Here is a 23,622-nt window from a genome sequence, read left to right as displayed (position 1 = left end):
GAGATATAATTGTCACGGTTGCATCAGTCACATGTATGTTCAGTTAGGATGCGACTGTTTGTATCCATTGCACTTTGCACGAAAACTCGTTAAATTCTACCTTCTTTTCTCAGTGATGATGGTACTATAAAAATAAATTTTTTATCCATTTTTTGATCAATCATTAAGACAACGCCAGCTGCTTGAGCACATAAAGTTGAAAAATGCATGCTATACATAAATTAGGAGGTTTAAAACTGATAGTATGTAGGTGACACTGTGCCTAAGACGGGGCCAGACTGGCAGTAACATAAGTGCAGGCTGCGGGGGGTTATGCATGGCCACATGTTTTTATACTTATGTATGCAGCCAGGCATATCCATCCGGCAGGGGGTGCTGTTGGCCAGCAGCCCACCAGGCATTTGCCTGATGCGCCAGGTGGCTAGTCCAGGCCTGGTCTAAGACCATTAAGTCTGCTTTCTGTACAAAAATACATTCAAATTCATATATATATATATATATATATATATATATATATATATATATTAGCAGTTCACATATCAAAACCTTTAGGAAACAAAATTATTATTATATAGGAACCAGTATTGGCTATTTTTCCATAAAAATACATTATAACTATTATATTTTCACACAGAGGACCATAGAGAGTGAAATATATATGAAGGTCTTGCTGAAGTACTCCCAGATATTGTCAGGAGATTAAAAAATCTAATCTGGATAAAAATGATGGAAAAAAACAAGACATGGTTCTTGGCAACTCAGCATTCAGTAGATAATGCCAGTGTTACAAGATAGTTTTATATATATACCGTATTGGCTCGGATATAGGCCGCACCGGAATATAGGCCGCACCCTAAAAGTTTGGTGCTTTTTTAATGAAAAAGTTTTGTAATAGATATGCTGCCACTCTGTCCCCCCCACCCCTGAGATTTGCTGCCACTCTGTCCTCCCCTCCCCCTTGAGATATGCTGCCACTCAGACCCGTCCCGTCCCCCCGACTTACCAGAGCAGACTCCCGATTGTCTTGCGGGGCCGGCAGGGGGACATCTACGTAATAAGTGTATACAACTTCCGGTGCCTACACTCAGTTGTATACGCGTATTGCGTAGATGTCCCCCCGCCGGCCCCGCAAGACAATCGGGAGTCTGCTTTGGTAAGTCTTGGGGGCAGAGGTAAAACGCATCGTGCGGACGTTCACCGGCTGCGGCGATGCGCGTAAACAACCTCCGCTGCCGGCACGTCTGCACGATGTGCTTTAACAATCTCCCGTGCCGGCACTCCCCCCGTGGGAAGTGCTGGCAGGGGAGGCTGTCTGAGCGCATCAGAGAGTAGGATGCAGGTCCCCTGCACTGCTGCGGGGGATCTGTATCCTAACCCTGCTGCCTGCCCAGCGCCCGGAACTGCATGTCCCGGGCGTCGGGCGCTAGACCCCGAATATAAGCCGCACCCCCACTTTTAAGACTTAAAGTGGGGGGGAAAAGTTCTAGGAGCGAAAAGGAAAAATGTTAACATGCAATCTTGCTCGTTCTAAGCTTGCATACAATAACCCAGGATTTGCAAATAATAGATCACTTGTTTTATCATTTTTAAAATAAAAACTGCTTCTGACTTAAGTTTATGAGGAAGCAGTATAACAAATAGAGGGCGCTCAGTGCTGGATTTAGACCTCCTAGGAACCCCAGGCACATCGATATTTGGGCACTTTCATTCTTTTGCACTTTAAATTGAGCTGTCCACTCTACTTAATATTTGGAAGCACCTTTGCTTATAGTACATGGTGTGGCAGCCTTTGTTATTAAAGACATAACAAGGCACAAGGGAGGGTTCTATAAGAATAAAACACAGAGACATACTCACTCCAGTATGGCTAAAACTATGGTTTGAAAAATGTAAACACAATATACAAGCTGTTTCTGAGGGTAAATTTGAAAACTATAAACTGGAGGAAAATGTTAAGACTGTAAGCCAAATTTACGATGTCAAAAATAAGGCTTGCAACAGAATTTACATATTTAATATACTGTTGAAAATTATGATTGTTCTCATTTATCAAGGAATTTTGGTGCTTCTTGATAATAGTTATGGGGCATACTACCTATACAACTGACCCAAACAGTCTGTTTATAGACTATAATATAATAATATAGTTTTATGAGACATATGGATATATATATATATTTTCAGAATTTATGGGAAGTAGAGTGATCTTCTGAAATATAAATAGATTTGGTTTCCATTTATAGTATTTAAGAAGCTTATTATCAGGCTTGTGTGGAATAGCACATAAAGACTTTTGAAAAACCCCTATAGGTATCTACTGTATTAATAGATGGCATAGTTTAAATTAAGTAGGGTTAAATTCTAGCTGTTAGTGAAGGATTTATCAAGGTAGAGGTTTGTCACAGGTGAGGGCTCTATGGGCCCCGTTGAACAGTCATGAGAGTATGGGAGTAAAAGGGTTAATGACACCAGATTCCTGAGTACCTGTTCTCAACAACAGCCAAATTAATTGCTGAAATTCCACCTGCACTTCAGTACTACAATTCACTGCCATCTAGGGTGGCCACAGTTTATTTCTGCCATTCAGGGACACGCTGTCACATACACAGACAATGCATCTTATATTAATTATTAAGAAGCCTTGGAAAACATGTTGATTTCTTAAATCATAAGATCAACCCATTTTAGGAAGACCTCCGCTAACACCACCCACAAAGTTTAAGGTACCACTTAGTGGTGGATACTAATTAACCTCACTAGAGCCCTCTATACATAGCTTGGTTGAAACTGGATGTTAAGACGCAGATATACATTGAGTGGGTTTAGTAAGGGTAGCAATTTAAAGGTCAATTCCCTTTGACAGACTTTTATTGTCTATTTTCCAAATTGAATTATGCTTTAACCTTTTATTATTTTGTACAAATCACATCTAAACCAAAACCAGGACTTTACATTTACAGGTTTACATTTTGTTTTTGTAAATGGAACAAATACAGTCTATCTGAATGAAATGCATTGTTATGATGTATTTGCAGAAGGTCCTATAATAAACAAACAGAAACAGAACAGCTCTGTATAGATATTTTTGTAAAAATCTATGTATATAATCCTTTAAATTATTGCATTCAAGTTGTCTTGTTAATGTAATGGTTTGAATGTATCACACTTTAATAATAAGTAATGGGTGACTCATTTAAAAGGATTCTGTCACCAAAAAATGTTTTTTTTTGTGGTCAGTTATGAACTGTCACTATTTCTGTCATTAAAATGGCTTGAAATAAATTTATTTACAATATGTTTGTGTTTTGTTTGCCATGTAAGCTTGTTCTATATTTCATTGACAATTTTTCTGCATACTCAATAAGGAAAATATAATAGCTGTATTGGTGCAAGAGACCTTAGTAGATGTAATACCTTTTATTCGGCCAATATATAACAAAATGTTTTTAATCTGCTTACCTCGGTTCTACCAGAAATTCAGTTCATGATCCCTTCCTTCAATCATTGTCATAAAAAAATAAAATACAAGGCTTCTCTTATTGTTCATATATGCATAAACAGAAATCTGATGATAAGGGAAAGATGATATCTTTGTTGCTGAAAGTATTAGAATATTAAAAATGAATACTGTTAAATGATAAAAGGATTTAGTTTTTAGACAAATTTATTTTAATGTTCACTTTTAATAAAATGCATTTAGTCAAATACATTAAACAATTTGCTACAATTCTAAAAGGTGTTTCTTTTAATGATCCAGAAGATATAAATAAAATATAACTTAAGAAAAAATACAATGTATTTTGCAAAGCTATAAAATATATAAAGTTATAAAACCTATTTCAGCTGAAACATGAACTTTTATGGGACAATACAGTGTCGCTACAGATTTCTGAACCAGGGCAGGTTTTATATCTCAGCGTTCATAACGATCAGCAAGGAGAATTGCCTAGACCTGTTTTTACAGACAATTAAACTGAAAGATAACCCCCCTTAATACCAAAGTATAATAAAACCATTAGCCATCTCCTATCTGGACAATATTTATTTCTCACTATAATGGTTGCACGAGGTCAGTTGTACCTAGTGAATTAGTCTCTTTCTTCTCTCAGCCTCTCTCGATAAAAAACTTTCTTTAGGTACAGTTCTGGTAGACATGAAAAAGCAGTTGTTTTCTGATTTGATTTAAGGTTTTAGTGGTACAAATAGAACATAAGGACTTACTTATTTGATTTTTTCCCATTTTTGTTACTTGAGTGAGCAAAAATAAGTGCTGGTGACTGTTGTGAACATAATGTAATACTTCTGTATCCATGAAAGCTGCTTGAAAAAACAAGATGTACTATACACATACTCCTAACACGGAAGTACTTATGAAAGGCACTCCTAGCTAATAATAACAGTCATAAGTGCAGAACACAAGTCTTCTCTCGCAGTCCTATTTTTAATTTTCTTGCTAATCCTTTTTATTAGTGGGGGTATTTTGTATCTTAAAACCTAGGGCTTTTTTTTGCATTTTTACACTGTTTCTTTAACCATGATTCCCTTTTTAATTTTATTATGTACACACATAATTATATGTTGTTTTTTCAAGAACAGATAGAGCTTTCTTTTGATACCATTTTTTGATATATAATCCAACATTTAGTAATACTGATATTTTTTTTTAAAAACAATTTGTACTATTTTCCTATGATAATTTTCCCCAAACTAGTTCAGTTGACCAAAATACCACAACATATATTAATATAAATGTCTTAATTTTGAAAATACCCAACATGTGTAGGTTTTTGTATGGCTTTTAGAAGTTAAAGGGCACAAAAGGGAACGTCCCCATACCCTTTTTCAGCTATAGTGTCTTCTCCATGGGATGATCTCTGCCTTTAGGCAGCAATCATTTTTTTTTTAATACTTTTCTAAGGCTTTTACTGACCAGCAGCACACATTCTCCATGAATGGAACATTTAATTCATTGTAAATGCAAGGCGTCCATTCGTAAAGGAAGTCTTGCATGATCGCGTGAGACTTCCGGCCTATGTCTTGTGGAAAGTGCCTACTCAGGAACATCTTAAATATGTTATACCCTTAGAGATAAAATATTCCCATCAGCACATCAGAAGAAATACAGAGAGACACTCTGTAGTGGGGATTCTACATGGGGTATACTGTGTCATATTTTTTCTTGGTTTCAGATTACAAGAACTCTAGGGGTTCTAGTTAAGCACAATATGGAAATACAGACATTGAAGGGGCATTCATTCATAAATTGGTGTCCCCCTTGCAAATGAATAGAGGGATTCTGCAGAATCCCCAACGAGCGTTTTCCTTTTTTGCCTGCCCATCTATTTTCCATACAGGAGATCTGTACCACCAAACACATCTCCTGGCACATGATTTACTTACTGCCAGTCAGCTCTAGCACTGGCTCGGCATATGTCACAGGGGTCAAACAAGACCACCACAAGCATGTCTAGAAAGTGTTCCCGTTGATTTCAGCTGTTAATCACTGGCAAGAACGTTCAGACCAGGGTAGCTGCATCTCCAAGGCAGTAGCTTTTACCTAAGCTTTGTATTTTGGATCAGTGCTACCAGGTGGGTAGGATCAACCCGATTAGCAAAGGGATAATTTTCTTCTACAATTAAGACCATTCCAAACAGAGACATTTAGAGCAAGCCATAAAATGTTACCTGGTCTTAACCAATCTAGCTGCAGACTTATGCAATTAGAAGAAAATATTAACCTTAGCATGACCTGCTTTTAATTTGTAAGAATGTTGCGGCATGAATAACATTTTTGTTGTCCCTTCATATTTTTACAGTAAATATGTAATCCAGATATTCTTGACTTTCCATAGCATCAGAAATCAGCCCCAGGGTAATGATTCTCCTTATGTGCCTTTTCTAGCGCATTATAATTGGGACCTATACACGTAGGTCCCAATGATGTGTATACGAACAGAATATTGTGTTTATAAATGGAGGTGTGGAAATAAAATATATAGTCCTTCAGTCATTAAAAAAAATTATGAGATATGTCATTGATCACAATCACACATCATTTGGAATGATAAAATACTTATCCTCAGCAGTGAAGGGGTATTTGATTTAGGTGAATTTCACTGTTGCACATTTTCAGATTATAGCACTTTTTGGTTACTGTCTATGAAGGTCAGTCTCCAGTCTCTCGAAAATACTTGAGTTCTTCCCTGCTGTCTGTCCGCGGACTGTACGTCATTAGATGTTTGCTGCCTTTCTGCTCTTGCGTCAGCCTACAGTTGATTATTTCTGTGCATCCTGTCTGAAGTGCTTGAAGTAGACTATTATAGTCATTTATGAACAAGCAACATTTTTTTAGTCACAAATGATACTCTAGGATAAATAAATAAAATGAGATGTACACAATGTCCGCAGATCTAATTCTGCGACTGATTCAGTATGTTTTGAGGATAGCTTTTACAGTCACATGCTGGGGCACTTGCAAAATGTAATTTTTAAGGTGTGAATTCCTCTGTTTTTATTTAATATATAACTCTTCTAATCTTCTAATACTTACTATAAAAATAAAGTTACAGGTATGTTTTTTCTTGGAAACCTTCGGGTTCTGTGAAAAGGTTAATTTTAAAATGAAAGAGTAAGAAAAAGAGAGAATGTGATGGGAAATCTACTATACCTACCAAGAGTCTATATCATACTGTTCTATAGCCCTAAAAGCAGGGCTGGACTCAGGATTCAAATCGTCTCTGGCACTTTAAGGACAGGAGCCGATAAATTACAAACTAGAGGCCACTGGGTGGATACCCAAAGCCACACACTACGCTCTTAAACTCTTGCAACATGCGAACATGGATATTCTAAGGCATACATATTAGAGATTCCATTACACTATATGGCCATATATTACTTAGCCAGCCACTACGTCAAAATACCCCAAGTTTGGTGAGTTGTATTTAATTTTTCATGGATTTATTGCTTACGAAGGACCTTAGAGTCTATTACAATATATGCCCCGCCACTAGGTTAAAATACCTCAAGTTTGGTGAGTCCCACTGCATTTTAACCCACTGGGACTCTTATGCAATTTGAAGCCTTCTCTGTATACCATTAATTAATATGAAAAATTAGATGTGGTTGGATGGGTTTGGTGTGGAAAAAACTCACTCCACACGGGAAAGAGTGGAAGCTGTTATAGCTGCATAGAGGGGAACAACTACATATTAATGTCTATGTATTTAGAATGTGATGCCATAAAAGTCCCTGCGGGTGTAATGGTCAGATGTCCCAATACTTTTGTCCATATAGTGTATCATCTTCTGTTAACAGCCTATTTCAATTCATGCTGCCTGAATCAGACATGTACTGCACCATTCTAAAACAGCTTATACTAACTTCTCCTAATAATCTCTGTGGAAAACATGTATTATTATTTGTCCATGCTACAGTCAGTCTAGCAAATTACATTTACATGTCCTCACCACTAATCTAACATTTCTTCTGCCTGTATTTCTGACACCTCCAGAGCACAACCTGGTGGTTGAAATTTACAATAATCTAAAACATTTGAGTAACACAACACAAACAAACTGTAATCAACTAAACATACTATATTGTATAGAAAATTATAATATAAAAGTTTTAACATTTAGTTCACATGAAAAGTAAAACATTATACAGTTCTCCAGCATTTTTAAGGTTGATAGACATATTAATTGACACCATTTTTTATATTGTGCCATTTAAATTAATGTATATTTAAACTGTATCATAAATGTATATTTGGGATTTGTTTTAAATATGTTTGTATAATTGTAGTGCCTGGAAGAGAATTGTGATGCTAAAGGGTTAATAGTGTGATGAAAGCATGTTGAGGTGTTAAGATGGTTTTTTTTGGCTAGTCTCTGTAAAAAAGTATAACAGGAACTTTAAATCAAGATGATGTTATGTGAAATGTTCTGGTTTGGCTGAACACAGTTGAAAAAGTCCTTGAACCAGGAATGCTGGGCGTTTGAGAACTCAGACTGACAGGATAGGGAGTATAACATGAGAATCACATTTTCAATCAACCACAGAATTTCTAAATCATAGTTATTGAGCATGATCATGTAGAGGGATATCGACACAGAACTCCATGTATTACTAAAAGGTATAAAAGTGGCCCCCTTCCAGCAATGACCAGACTCTGCCATGGACTAGTCAGTGTATGGTGCCTGGCATTAGCCCTGCAGCCCGAGACGGGCGAGACGCACTGTGGAGTAGCATATAGCTTTGAGGGTCCTTCAGAGCAAGAAGGGACGTACGCAAAATCTATTTCATTCCTCTTCTGTTTCTGATTATTATGTTTGTTTATTTGTTTAATAAACTATATGCATAATTTCATCCATTGAGTGAAAGTGTCATCTCTGTAACCTGTACTATAGGTGGCGCCGGCGCTGAGTATATACTACCAGCGAGATGTAAAAAACAGATCTCCAGATGGTATATCGGATGAAAAAATGGAAAAATAAATCAAACACAATAGTGTAATATGTAAAAATAAACTATGGAAATGATAAAAATTGGACGTTTTTAAGGGCTTAAACCAAGCCCATGTATACGGGTGTGGATATAAGCGGGAGGATCCCCTGTCTTCCAGATAGCCTTCTTTAAGCACAAAGGTAAACAGCACTGGAAACGGATGTTTGGAAGTAAAACTGTTTAATAGGACTTCTATTAAACATAAAATAAAAGTGGAGAGATCCCGCGGCGTCCCACATTCTTCCATGATCGGAACTTTAAAAGTGTGTATACAACTATCAAATAAAAATCCGTCTTCCTCCTTCCATGTCACCACGTACGACGCGTTTTGCTCAATGCTTCCTCACGTACGTAGGGGCTGACGTCCTCCTGTGCTCGTTAAAAACGGTTCCTATGCACGCAAGGTAATTGGAGTCCTCTGTTTGTAAATTAGCATTCATTGTCTTTCTAATTGTCCACAAGCCTTTCATCATAATAAAATGGGAATACGTAGACACAAAATCACAAATAGAAACTGTCTTAAAAGAACTCACTTTTGTTGCCAAGGTTTAGACATTAATGGCTGTGTGTTGAGTAATTTTTAAGGGAACAGTAAATTTACACTGTTATACAGGCTGTACATTCACTACTTTACATTGTAGCAGAGTGTCCTTTCTTCAGTGTTGTCACACATGCTAGCCATAAACCACATCTTTGGAATCCATTGTTCCCTTTTTGGATGTATATTCAAGTCTTTCTTAATCTTTCAGATAGTTTCTTCCTAAATTGTTCTATAATTTAGGAGCATCTCTGAACACTATTTTTGGAAACTGTCCTAAATTTTTTTCTAAATAGGGCTTGGTTTTCGATAGATGCCAGTGGAGATGGATTACTATTTAAATTATTTTTAATATAATGACAGTGTGCAGTCTTTTGTATTGTTGTCTATAAGGCACCAAATTCTTGCAGGTGGTATAGCTGCAAAATGCCTCCAGGTCATGGAAAGTCATTGTGCATTAACCGCATGTTTCAGATCTCCCCAGAGTGGCTCCATGATATTAAGGTCAGGAGACTGTGATGGCCACTCCAGAACCATCACAGGGAGCCACATTCGTTCAGATGCTGTCTTCAAGCACTGTTCTTACCTAAGCAATCAGTTTGTTGGCTACGTGGCATGTAGCAGCCGGGAACAATAAGTGGTCTGAGTGTCTGGCAGTGTAGCACAAGTTGTTTCAAGAGAGCACGCATGTGCTGCAGTACATGTCAGCTGCCGACGTAGAGAGCTATACAAAGCCACTGTAATGGCTACATATAATAAAATGGAACTCTGCTTCTGTGAAATGATGGTAGTGATTTTACATCTATGCTTTTCCGACCACTAGGCGAGAAACTCCACATGGGTGTTCTCTTACAATTCTGACACCCTCGAGAAGGCAGCGTCCATTTCAATTTCAAGATAAATCAAACTTTAATATATCAACAATAGTATAAGCTAAAAACACAATTCAGATAGTGTTTTGTTCAGTGTAAAATGCCCATTCGTTTCATTCCAATTAACAATTTTAAGACTGCATGATACACTATTTTGCGGTGTGCGGATAGAAAAAAAATTAGTGTCTCTCCCGAGATCAGCCACTAGATCCGCTCGTGCTTTATTGAAAATATTGTTTTCATTTGTGGAAGTTAAAAAATTAGACCACAGGGGAAAATAACTTTATTATGAAATCTAGAACATCACATGAAAAAAGAATTTTGTTTTTATATGAGCCATTTTAATAAAAATGCAGCCATCTTACATTTTTACCACAAGGGGGCAATATATCACCATAAATCAATATTCATGTGGGGCGTCTCTTTACATGAGATACACCTTAACTGGGCAACTAAAAACATAATATTTTTGATCATTTCTAATTAAGGGAATACTGTATTTTTCTTAAAAGAAAACATTTGTATATATAGTACCTACTATTATACATGCAAATAAATACAGTAATATACGTTATATTAAACAATCCAACTGATTTTGTATTTGCAATATATACCAGGACATGCAGAGGCGAGTTCTGTCTGGTGCTTATAGGGTCCGGGCCAAATATTGGAGAGGTTGTCAAATGTTTCCCACCTGAAGATCCACTCTAATGGGAACAAGTTTAACAAAGCTCTTCATAACAACATGCAATAACTACAATATAACCCTAACCAGCTCTACTGAATATAATGGTGCTATATAAAACAATAAATACTGGTAATAATAAGAATCTGGTATAATTTTTATTCATCCACATGGAGAAGTGTATTCCTTTAGAGGAACTAAATCTACGTTATTGTACTGGCAGGATTAATTGTCTGAGTTAATGTGCAGTCAATCAGTTGTGTTCACAGTTGTCATATACTGGATACTGGAATTAAAAGAAAAATATTGTAGAAAAGTAGAAAAAAAGGACCATTTGGCACATCTAGTCTATATATATTTTTCTGCTGCAAAAACTTCATTAAGTCCTTCGTCTTGGCTTAAATTCAAGAAAACCTTATGCTTATGTCATGCATATATACATTCCTTCATTGTATTGACATCTCCCACTTCTCCCGGGAGTCTTTGGCATAAGATATTCTGTAATAGTGACGTAAATGTTATACAATATTTCATAGGTTTATATTCTCCATACTATTGTAAATTAATGCATTTTAACAGTGAAACTACATATTAATAACTGAAGAAAGTTCACAGTAACCAAATCGAAAATGCAGTAAAATCATTTGTGGTTATTGGAATGTCATCTCATAGAGAATTAATAATAAACTGCACTTGATTGATGCATGTTCACTTAATTATGCATGTTGGGAAGTATTTGATTTCTAGACAACACTAAATTTTATAATTAGAATTCCTCTAGGAGATAGTTGACAACAGCTTAATAAACAGCATAGAAACTGCGTTCACCAATGCTGATCAATCATGAAACATAAGTTAATTATAAAGTAATGGGATACAGATCCAACATTACTGATTGTAGTTATAGGAAGATATTTTTGTCTGGATGTCAATACAAGTATATGAAAGACAAGAATAAGCTTACATATTTTGTTAATGTTATCTTATGTTAATCCAGCAATTAGTATGTTCCCTGCTTTGTGTCAATCATGTAGCCTTAGTGTTGCCACTTGTGATTGAATTGATTCATTTTTAAATTCTCTAATTCTAAACATTTGAGTATTCTTGTGACCAATGAGGCATTTATATACGATAAACAAATGGTGGATGCTATCTAAATCCAATCAAGTTCATAATAAAGACAGCATAGTCAGGCACTACGTGGGATGGAGGCAAGTCCAGGGCCAGCCTTAGACATTGAGCTGCCTGTGTCCAAGGATGAAATGCCCCCCCCACCAAAACCATGCCCACATCTATTATGTTATATCATGATTAATAAATTCACTCTCTCATGCTCTCTCACACTTTCACTCAGGACTGGGGGTAAAACAATTATGCTCGTAAGGGGCCCAGCTATCTTTGGAGGCCCACTCAGGGAGACAAAGTTTCTCTCCATTTTTTTTCTAAAACAAAAAATGAACCACCAATTAAACGGGGCTGGAGGCGGAGCCCTTACTTGCAGGGGTGACACCTTGATGACGTGTGCATGCTGGGACCGGACGTGATCTTGTGAACATGATCCAAGAGTGGCAGCAAGGTGGTTAGAAAAGCTGCAAACCAAGAGTGCATTCCGAATGCAATTTATTTCAACTTGTAAGTAGACCCAAGGGGTATACAAAACAGCTTGTCAGTACCATTTTTGTCCCCAAGCAGCTTGTCTGTGACCTTTGTGCCCCCAAACAGCTTGTCTGTACCATCTATGTTCCTAAACAGCTTTGCTTGTGCCATTTATAATCCTCAAGCAAGTTGGTAGTGCCCCAAACTTCCTGTCTGTGCCATCTTTGTTCCCAATCAGCTTGTCATTGCCCTTAACAAAGTTGGCTGTGCCATCTTTGTCTCCAAACAGCGTGTCTGTGCCATTTGTGCCTCTAAACAGTTTGTATATGCTATCTTAATCCCCAAACAGCTTGTTAATGCCCCCAAACATCGAGTCTATGCCATGTTTGTTCCCAAACAGCTTGTCAGTCCTGCCAAACAGCTTGTCAGTTCAGCCAAAAAACAGCTTGTCTGTGCCGTTTGTACTCTCAGACAGCTTGTCTGAGCCATCTTAACCCCCAAGTGGCTTGCCTGTGCCATATTTGTCTCCATATTGCTTGTCAGTGTCCAAAGTCTACCTGTCCCATCTTTGTCCCCAAACAGCATGTCAGTAACCCCAAAAAGATTGCCTATGCTATTTTTCCCCAAACAGCCTGTCTGTGCCATCTTTGCCAACAAAAAATGAGTAGAAGAGAAAATCCTATTAGTGCGGGGGTCATCTGGGGAAGGGTATTTTCTCTCATATTCTCACACACTCTCATTCATTTATGCTCTCTCTCAGCGTCATCCTACTTTCTCAGCCGACTGCTTTTGTGTCCCTGTCTTCTTTCCCACAGCTCTCTTTTCTCTTGCCTCTTCTTGTTGTTTTTTTCTGCCTTCTTTTTTCCATCCTCTTCTTTGTGTTCTTTCTATTGTCTGCTTCTCAGTACACCTAGCCTCCTGGTGCACTTTTGCAAAGGGGTGGACCTTTCAGGCACACACTCTCAATGCATAGAGAGGCCAGAATAATGTAGATAGATTTGCGAAGAAAGAGAGGTACAGAAATGCTTCTCTTTATCCATGAATCTATCCCGAAAGAAGATGCCTTAGGCTAGGTTTCCACTTGGGTTTTTGTCCTGCGTTTTTTTTCTTGATGAAAAACGCCAGGAAAAACGCCAAGAAAACTGCCACTGCATTCTCCTGCGTTTTGGTGTTTTTTTCTGGAGTTTTTTCTGGTGTTTTAGCCTTTCTGTGGAAATTGCTTTTTTGACCTTAGGCAGTTTTTCCAGCCTTTACACGCTGGAATTTTCACCCAGCTAAAAGGGATTAGGATAAATGGCAAGTATCTGCCCCTTCCAGATGATTTCCTTGGTAGAGTTCTACTTAAACACGCCCCGGCGGACCCTTTTGTCTCTTTTCTGTGGTTTGTAAGGCATGCTTTATTCCGAATGTCAGCTCCTCTAGGAAGATTGGCCCCAAATGGTGCAAATTGTTTGCTGTTGCTTTTGGCACGCAGGATCCAGTTGGGTATGTTTGTTTGTAATGGCATGTTTGTTCCAAATGGTGTAAAATTCAATATGAACTTTGTTTTGTGTGAAACTGTTTGTTTCCAGCCTATTTCTCATAGGACACACAGATACTGGGTCCATCCTCTGCATTGTAACTGTGGAAAAAACCCCAATAAAAAACGCCAAGGCAAAACCCACATGGCTTTTTCATGGCGTTTTTTCTCTCCCATAGACTTCTATTGGAGAAAAACGCCAAGATTTCCTTGCAAAAAACGCCAACATGCTGCGATTTTGCAAAACCGCCACAGAGCCCAAAAAAGCAGAAAAACGCCAAAGAGGACTGAAAAAACGCCAAACAAAAAAACGCCAAGTGGATATGGCATTGTGATTTCCTATTGAAGAACAGCTAGCACCTGGCCGCAGCGTTTTTTTACTAAAAAAACGCTGTGTGGCTGAATTGGCGTTTTTATGGGCGTTTTTAGCAAAAAAAAACCAAGTGGAAACCTAGCCTTAGGGTCACAATTTGGTGGGCGGTCTCACTGGGTCACTTTGTAAGGGCTGACTACCACTTGGTCTTACCTATGCTGCCTTCTCTTAAGAATGTCGATATAGGAAGTACACATTATGGAAGATATAGTCCACTAAAGACTGATGCTTGTTACCAACTTAATTACCTGTGCATGGCCATTAGTTGCCCAGTTCAGATACATTCTTTTAATAACTATATTTAATTAAATTGTTACAAGCACAAGGAACGTAAGAAAAATGAACTCTTATGAATACTCATGGACCACCATAGTAATTTTAAAAATATCCAATTAGAATCTATTTGTCTTTATGAAATGAGTTTAGTCTCCTCTTACGTTAATGATGCACATTATCCATATTTTTCAGGTCCTACAGAATACGTACATTGCAATTAGCTTTGTTTCAGAAAATGTAACTTCCTAATAAAACTACGGATAGTGCGTAGAAGTCCATGTAGCTATTTGATGTTAATTCCTTCCTTCATCCACTTGGTAAGCAATTTAGCCATAAAAAATTAGATAGGACTCACCAAAATTAGATAGGTCTCACCAAACTGGGCATACACTGAATTCTTGCTTTTGTGAATGCTAAAAATTTGCAATAAAAACATATTATACTTAGTTTATCGAATCTTTGTTACCAGAAATGTTACGATAAGTCAGTATGCTACAGCTTACAATGATACATATATATCTCTATCCAGATGAATATACTATATAGACAAAAGTATTGGGACACCTTACCGTTACACCAACAGGGACTTTGATGCCATCACATTCTAAATACATAGACAGTAATATGTAGTTGCAGCTATAACAGCTTCCATTCTTCTGGGAAGGTTTTGCACAAGATTTTGGAGTGTTCCTGTGGGAAAATGTTGCCCATTCATGCAGTAGAGCGTTTGTGAGGTCAGGAACTGGTGTTGGATGAGAAGGCCTGGCTTGCAATCTCCATTCCAGTTTGATTGGGTTGAGGTCAGAGCTCTGTGTGGTCCAGTCAAGTTCTACCACACCAAACTCATCCAACCATGTCTTTAAGGACATTGCTTTGTGCACTGGGACACAGTCATCCTGGAATAGGAAAGGGCCTTCCCCAAACTATTCCCTCAAAGTTAGTTAGCTGTGCCCTTGTGCGCGCGCACATAACTTTTTGAGGGAGCGCACACGTCCTACCATTGTGCGCACAGTACCTAACGGGGAGCTGGGGGGGCGGGCAGTCCGTCCAGGGTGCCGTCCAGGGTGACGCTGGCACTCCTCCAGAGACGGACAGTAATGTCCGCCGCTGGAGGAGCAAGCTCGGTTGGGGAGATCAAAAATCTCACCCCAACCGGCTTAAAATCAATCAAGGGAGCGGGAGGTCTGTTAATTTGATGTCAGATCCCGGCGCACAGCACTGAAGCCACGCTCCCCCTTCATTACTGCACCGGAAGGACAGGACACAGAAGAAGAAGAGGCAAGAGGAAGAACGAAGAGGAGGAGGAAAAGTAACAGAGGAAAGGTAGGAAAACATTAAGTGAGATTAGTAAGTGTGTGAGAGTGATGGGTGTTATGCTGTAGTTTATGCTGAATGTTTGTGAATAAGTGTGTGTGTGATAGCATGGATGTGTAAGTGGGGGGGGGGATAGCATGGCATAGGGAGGCTGTAATCACATTAATATGATGCCCAGGTTCCAGCATGTACTGGCTGCCTGGGCATGATAGGAGTGTGACTGCTGTTAGCAATTATATATATATATATATATATATACACATATATATATATATAATATTGTTGTTGTTTTTTTTGTCCAATTTTGGTGTGTTATTTTTAATAAAGTGTTTTGTTTTTTTAAGGGGGGGGGGGTCATTTGAATGCTGAATTTTCAGTCCAGAATTTTCATTTCGGTGCACCCCTATATACTAAGCCAGACACTGAAGCGGTACTTACACCACATCAATGTTTGGCTTAGTATATAGTGATAGGGGTTATGCTACATTATTGGCAATGTCTGGCTTAATGTATAGTGATAGGTGTTGTGCTGTGCCTCAGTATATAGTGATAGGTGTTATGCTGTACCACAGTCAGTGCGTGCCTCAGTGTATAGCGATAGGTATTATGCTGCCCCATCGTCAATGTTTGCCTCAGTATATAATGATAGCAGTTATGCTGTACCACCGTCAATGAGTGCCTCAGTATATAATAACAGTTATGCTGCACCACTGTCAATATTTGGCTCAGTATTTAATGATAGCAGTTATGTTGCAACACCGTCAATGCCTGCCTCAGTATATAGTGATAGGTGTTATGCTGTACCCCTGTCAATGGTTGCCTAACGACAGAAGCTATGCAGTTTTTCCCAATAAAAAAAAATTATATATATATATATATACATATATACACACACACATATATATATATATATACACACACACACACACACACACACATATATATATATATATATATTGATCCTTTATGCAGCCCGGAGCCCCCGCTCGTGATTCACTCATAATTAACTTTTGCGGTGAGAATTTCACCTTTAAAATAGACCATGGAGTCAAAAGGGTTGGAAATATATAGCTCTCCCCTTGCAATGTGATTTTTTTTCAGCTCCACCAACTTCGCTTTATATGGACTGTAGAAGCATATTGTGCACACAAAATTTTGGCTCTGGGAAAAATTTTGCACAACAGAAATTTTCTGCGCACACCACCCAAGAAAAATTAGAGGGAACATTGCATCCACCCCATCTAGTCTGCCCGTCCTCTGAACACTCTCCTTAGTCCCTGGCCTTATCTTATATCTAGCTTAACCAATCCCATGCGTTCACTACCCTCTCAGTAGAGTAATATTTCCTGGTATTGCTTTTAAACCTTTGCCCCTCTACCTTAAGACTATATCCTCTTGTTGTGGAAGTATTACTTCTTAAAAAAAAACTCTCTAGCTTTATCATGTTGACTCCCTTTTCATTTTTAAATGTTTCTATCAAATCCCCCGTCACATGTTTCTTGAAATTCCTTTAACCTAATAGTCATCCACAATAAAATTGTGAAGTGTTTGGGAGATTTCAGTAGAAAGACAAGAAGCTCAGTCTGCCATATTACGTTTTAATAGTTGGTGAATCGTCCAGGAATAGACAATTTTGAGTGTTATGCATAGAAATCACACAATTTTATAGGTTCCCCAGGGAAAGAGTATATAGAGAGAGAAGACAAGGGGACTTACGAGAGAGCCCTGGTGCACTCCTATTATTTATGGATGATTATCTCTTAAAGTTACTACAATAGATTGCTGGTTAACTTGATTGACCTGAGGGCTACATGCACTACAGCTTGCAAAGTAAAACATCCATTAATCCATGAGTACATTTTTGGTGCTAACTTACAAAAAAATCTAAATTTTATTATCATTTTTTTATTTTAGAGTTTTATCTATATGTTAACCCTCTCCAACCCATAGCACATGGGATGGAGTGAGAGAGCTTGACTGCAAACTTGCACATTATTGAATAGGTCCATTTCTGTAATGTTGAGGGCAATTTTTAGTTCCTTACCATTATACAATAGCTATCGGAAAATATCAAAAGTACTAATAGTTAGTATCACCTAACTATTTCCATGGTGGATCTACCATATCTATAAAAATTAAATATGAAATGCAAGACAATTGATGATCCTGTTGGGCCTGTTATAAAATGACTGTATGTTGTATGTAGTAAAAAATACCACCAAAAGTTTACAATTAACAAATAGGGATTCCTTATTGAATTGTGAGCAAGTGAAAGAGATGTGCCAAGAAATAAATGCGCTGAGGTGTCCCATACATTCCTACATTGTTGAAACAGAAAAACTATATGACTACATAATGTACGTTTATGACGTTATGCAGACAAGTATCAATTTAATGACTTTATATTTTAGGAAGATCATTGGTCCTCTTTCATAAGAAATCTTGTTAGCATTATTTTTATAAATAAAATCCTCTTGACTTGTACAAAACCTTTAAAGTCTGGTGTATTTTTACTCTTGAACATCATGCATAGCTTTCTTTGTTGTTTGATGTTAGCATAAAAGCAACTAGAGTGTTTATGATAGATGGACATTTTGCCATTGAACTATCTAATGATCGAAGGAACTAAGACAGGGACGTACTAAACAGCATTTTGGGATGATGGGATGATTGGCTGCAATGCTCAGCACTATCAATAGGTGTCAGTACACATTTTACACTCATGGTAAATCAAAGTATGTTTTTTTAGGTAGTTCTTGATACTAAATTGCCACAAATACATTGCAAAAAGAAGCTGCAAATGTTTAACTATTTACTTGCTGAAATATATACAGTTTTATAACGGAATCATGGTAAATGCTATAGAAATAACAGAAAAATGTTATGTAATCAAAATATTGATTTAATATGGTACATGAATGTGCAAACATCATATTTTACCTGTTTTGATTGGCACAATATGGGAATATATATTTTAAACATGGGGATTATGGGTGGAATATTATAGTTACACATGCAAATGAACACATTTGACCCATTTCTGATCAGAATATGGGTATAACATTTTTTTTACATGGGGAATATGGGTGGAATATCATAGTTACAGATGCCAAGGAACAAATTTGACCTTTTTCTGACAGGAATATGGGAGTATTATTATTTTTACATGGGGATTATGGGTGGAATATTATAGTTACAGATGCTAAGGAACACATTTGACCTGTTTCTGATAAGAATATGGCTATAATTATTTTTCTACATGGGGATTATGGGTGCAATATCAAGGTTACACATGCCATGGAACACAATTGACCTCTTTCTGATAAGAATATGGGTAAAATCATTTTTCTACATGGGGATTATGGGTGGAATATTATGGTTACACATGCCTAGTAATGTATTTCACTTGTTTCTGATAAGAAAATGGGTATGATTAAATTTTTTCATAGATATTATGGATACTATGATATGATTGCACGTGCCATGTAACATATTTGATTTATTTCTGTTGAGAAAATGGTTATAACTGTTTTTCTACATGGGGATTATGGGTGAAATGTCATGGTTACACACCCCTAGTAACATATTTGACCCATTTCTTATAAGAATGTTGGTATATTTTTTTCTACATAGGGATTATGGGAGGAATAGCATGGTCAAAGGGACACATTTGACCAGTTTCTGATAGGAATATAATTATAGATATTTTTTACATGGGGATTATGGGTGGAATATCATGGTTACACGTGCCCAGTAACATATTTGATGTGTTTCTTATAAGTAAATTGGTATAATTATTTTCATATAAAGGGATTATGCATGGAATATCATGGATACACATGCTAAATCATATATCTGGCCTTTTTCTGATAAGAATAAGGATATTTTTCAACATGGGGATTATGGGTGCAATATCATGGCAAGGAACACATTGGACCTTTTTCTGATGGAAATATGGCTATAATTATTATTTTACATGGGGATTATGGTGAAATGGCATGGTTGCACATGCCAAATAACACATCTGTTTTTTATGGATAGTTGGGTATAATTCTTATATATGGGAATCACTGATAGACTACCAAGCTTTCATATAGGGAAGGTAGGATCAGTCATGTATTGTTACCTTCATTTTGGGGCATTGATTGGTGTTATATATATGTAAGGACTCCTTATACTTTTTTGTTGGAATTGAGTATTACTTCATGGGGCATACAGAAATCTGATGTCCTCTGCTAACTCATGAAAAAGTGAGTGGGCATTTTCTATAACCCTTATCGCAGACTGTTTTGTTTTCTTGAGATGTTGCATTATGATGTTTTGATATATTTTTCAATGTAATTGGCCATTAAGCCATCACTTCTAAAGAGGATTGTTTATTCCTTTTCTTATGCCGGTAAATATTTAGTGTCCAAGGTGTGGCATAGTGCACCATTTCCACCAGTTTCATTACTTACCTAATTAAGATGGAATCATTGTCCATAATGTATTTTTATATGGCCAACACTTGTTATTTATTTCTCCAAGCATTTTCATTTGTACCCTGCCGCCTGCTTACTACCACTCTTGGCTACCCTGCCTGGTGCGGCTGAGTACCTTGCACAGCTACCCTGCCTCTCTTGCGGCTTACTACCACGCACATCTACTCTACAGAGTCCAGTGTCTGCATCCAGCTGCTTACTACTGAGTCTAGTATCTGCTCCCAGCCGCTTACTACAGACTCCTGTATCTCCTTCTGCAATTACTGTTGGCCTTAGTAACAGCCTGAGTTTTTTTCCCATTTATTCACCCTACTATACTTCCCATCAGAGCACCTCAGCCGTGTGTTCCTGCTTATCCAACTCTGGTATCCTCAGTAAGTTATTCTTTTTATGGTGTTTGCACAGAGATAAAAAGAATATGATTTTCACATAAACTTTTAATAAAGGATAGATGACAACAAGTACATGCTACAACTAAACGTTTCTACAAATTCTTCACGAGAAATATTTTTAGTTCACAACCTCAATCAGCCCTCAACCTGTTTTTATACGGTCACAATTTGCAGAGGCACTGTGCACTGTACACAAACAAAATATTTTGATATTCAACCCATGATATTCAACCCATAATCACCATATATAAAAATATTTATAACCATACTCTTATAGGAAACTGGTCAAATATGTTACTATGAATGTGTAAGCATATTATTCCTTCCATAATCCCATGTAGAAAATGATTATACCCACATTTTTCTCAGAGGCAGGACAAATATGTTACTGGGCACGTGTAACCATGATATTCCACCCATAATCCCCATGTAAAAAATATCTATAATTATATTCCTATCAGAAACAGGTCAAATGTGTCCCTTTGACCATGCTATTCCTCCCATAATCCCTATGTAGAAAAAAATATACCAACATTCTTATAAGAAATGGGTCAAATATGTTACTAGGGGTGTGTAACCATGACATTTCACCCATAATCCCCATGTAGAAAAACAGTTACAACCATTTTCTCAACAGAAATAGATCAAACATGTTACATGGCACATGCAATCATATCATAGTATCCATAATATCTATGAAAAAATTTAATCATACCCATTTTCTTATCAGAAACAAGTGAAATACATTACTAGGCATGTGTAACCATAATATTCCACCCATAATCCCCATGTAGAAAAATAATTATAGCCATATTCTTAACAGAAACTTGTCGAATAAGGTACTAAACATGTGTAACCATAATATTCCACCCATAATCCCCATATATAAAAATTATTTATAGCCATATTCTTATCAGAAACAGGTCAATTGTGTTCCTTAGCATGTGTAACTATAATATTCCACCCATAATCCCCATGTAAAAAAATATACCCATATTCTTATGAGAAACAGGTCAAATATGTTACTTAGCATGTGTAACTATAATATTCCACCCATAATCCCCATGTGAAAATAATAAAATGTTCATATTCTTATCAGAAACAGGTCAAATGTGTTCTTTGGGATCTGTAATCATAATATTCCACCCATAATCCCCATGTAAAAAAATATTTATAGCCATATTCTTATCAGAAACAGGTCAAATGTGTTCCTTAGCATGTGCAACTATAATATTCCACTCATAATCCCCATTTGAAAATAATATTCCCATATTTTTATCAGAAACAGGTCAAATATGTTCCTTAGCATGTGTAACCATGATATTCCACCCATAATCCCCATGTAAAAAAAATATTATACCCATATTCTGATCGGAAATGGGTCAAATGTGTTACTTAGCATGTGTAACTATAATATTCCACCCATAATCCCCATGTAAAAATAATAAAATGTTCATATTCTTATCAGAAACAGGTCAAATGTGTTCCTTGGCATCTGTAACCATAATATTCCACCCATAATCCTCATGTAAAAAAATATTTAAAGCCATATTCTTATCAGAAACAGGTCAAATGTGTTCCTTAGCATGTGCAACTATAATATGCCACCCAATACCCATGTAAAAAAAAGATTATACCCAAATTCTTATCAGAAATGGGTCAAATATGTTACTTAGTATGTGTAACTATAATATTCCACCCATAATCCCCATGTAAAAATAATAATACTCCCATATTCCTGTCAGAAAAAGGTCAAATTTGTTCCTTGGCATCTGTAACTATGATATTCCACCCATATTCCCCATGTAAAAAAATTTTTATACCCATATTCTGATCAGAAATGGGTCAAATGTGTTCATTTGCATGTGTAACTATAATATTCCACCCATAATCCCCATGTTTAAAATATATATTCCCATATTGTGCCAATCAAAACAGGTAAAATATGGTGTTTGCACATTCATGTACCATATTAAATCAATATTTTGATTACATAACATTTTTCTGTTATTTCTATAGCATTTACCATGATTCCGTTATAAAACTGTATATATTTCAGCAAGTAAATTGTTAAACATTTGCAGCTTATTTTTGCAATGTATTTGTGGCAATTTAGTATCAAGATGTAAAATGTGTACTGACACCTATTGATAGTGCTGAGCATTGCAGCCAATCATCCCATCATCCCAATATGCTGTTTAGTACGTCCCCTAAAACATAGCGAGCAATAGATGATGCAAAGTAATGGTTCTGTGCATGCAATGAAGCTCTGATCATGTAAAAAACAGAGCAATTATTATTTGTAATAAACAAAAAAATGATTGTCTAAAACAAACCATTAAGATTTTTACTTACCCCTTAGAAGCAGTACTGCCATTAGACTTGACCTTTATGTGACTTAAAGGGGAAGTGCCACCAGATGTACAGAAATGTGTACGGTGTACACAATTGTCTGCTGAGCTTCTGCTTCTGTCTTCTCTTAAAGTAGACCACCTGTGTTAGTTTGCAGGGCCGGCCGAAGGCAAAATGCCGCCTGGGGCGAATTTTAAAATGCCCTATCTACCCTTCCTCTCCCTCTGTCCCTGCCCCCCCCCCTTGTACTTACCTTTCAGCAGTCCTGCGGCAAGTCTCCCTGTTCAGTCTCGGTGCCGGCTTGTAATGCTGAGCGCCGGCACCGAGACCGAACAGGGAGACTCGCCGCAGAGGAGAGAGAGAGGGGCGCCGAGCGGGTACTGACTACTCGGCAGCCCTTTCTCTCTCTTTCGCTTTAAAAAAATAAATTAAAAAAAAAGGGGCTTGGAGCGGCGAAGTGCCGCCCCTTCAAAAGTGCCGCCTGGAGCGGTTGCCCCACTCGGCTCCATTGTCGGGCCGGCCCTGTTAGTTTGGTGAATGGAAACATGATGTTCAAAATGGCGCGGTAGGGAATCCTGTTTGAAAACTGTAATGTTTAATTGCATCACATTTTAGTGAGTACATCTTCCAATAATACTCTAGAGCTAGTTGAAGATGTCATTGGATCCTATTATGACTACCAAGTTAAAGGAGCTGTTCCAGCCACCTATTTTAAC

This window comes from Sceloporus occidentalis, unplaced genomic scaffold (assembly GCF_023333645.1).
Source record: "Sceloporus occidentalis isolate IW3139 unplaced genomic scaffold, rSceOcc1.0.p SCAF_30, whole genome shotgun sequence".
In the NCBI taxonomy this organism is placed as follows: Eukaryota; Metazoa; Chordata; class Lepidosauria; order Squamata; family Phrynosomatidae; genus Sceloporus; species Sceloporus occidentalis.
The sequence above is the reverse complement of the archived record's forward strand: the minus strand, read 5'-3'. Positions refer to the sequence as shown.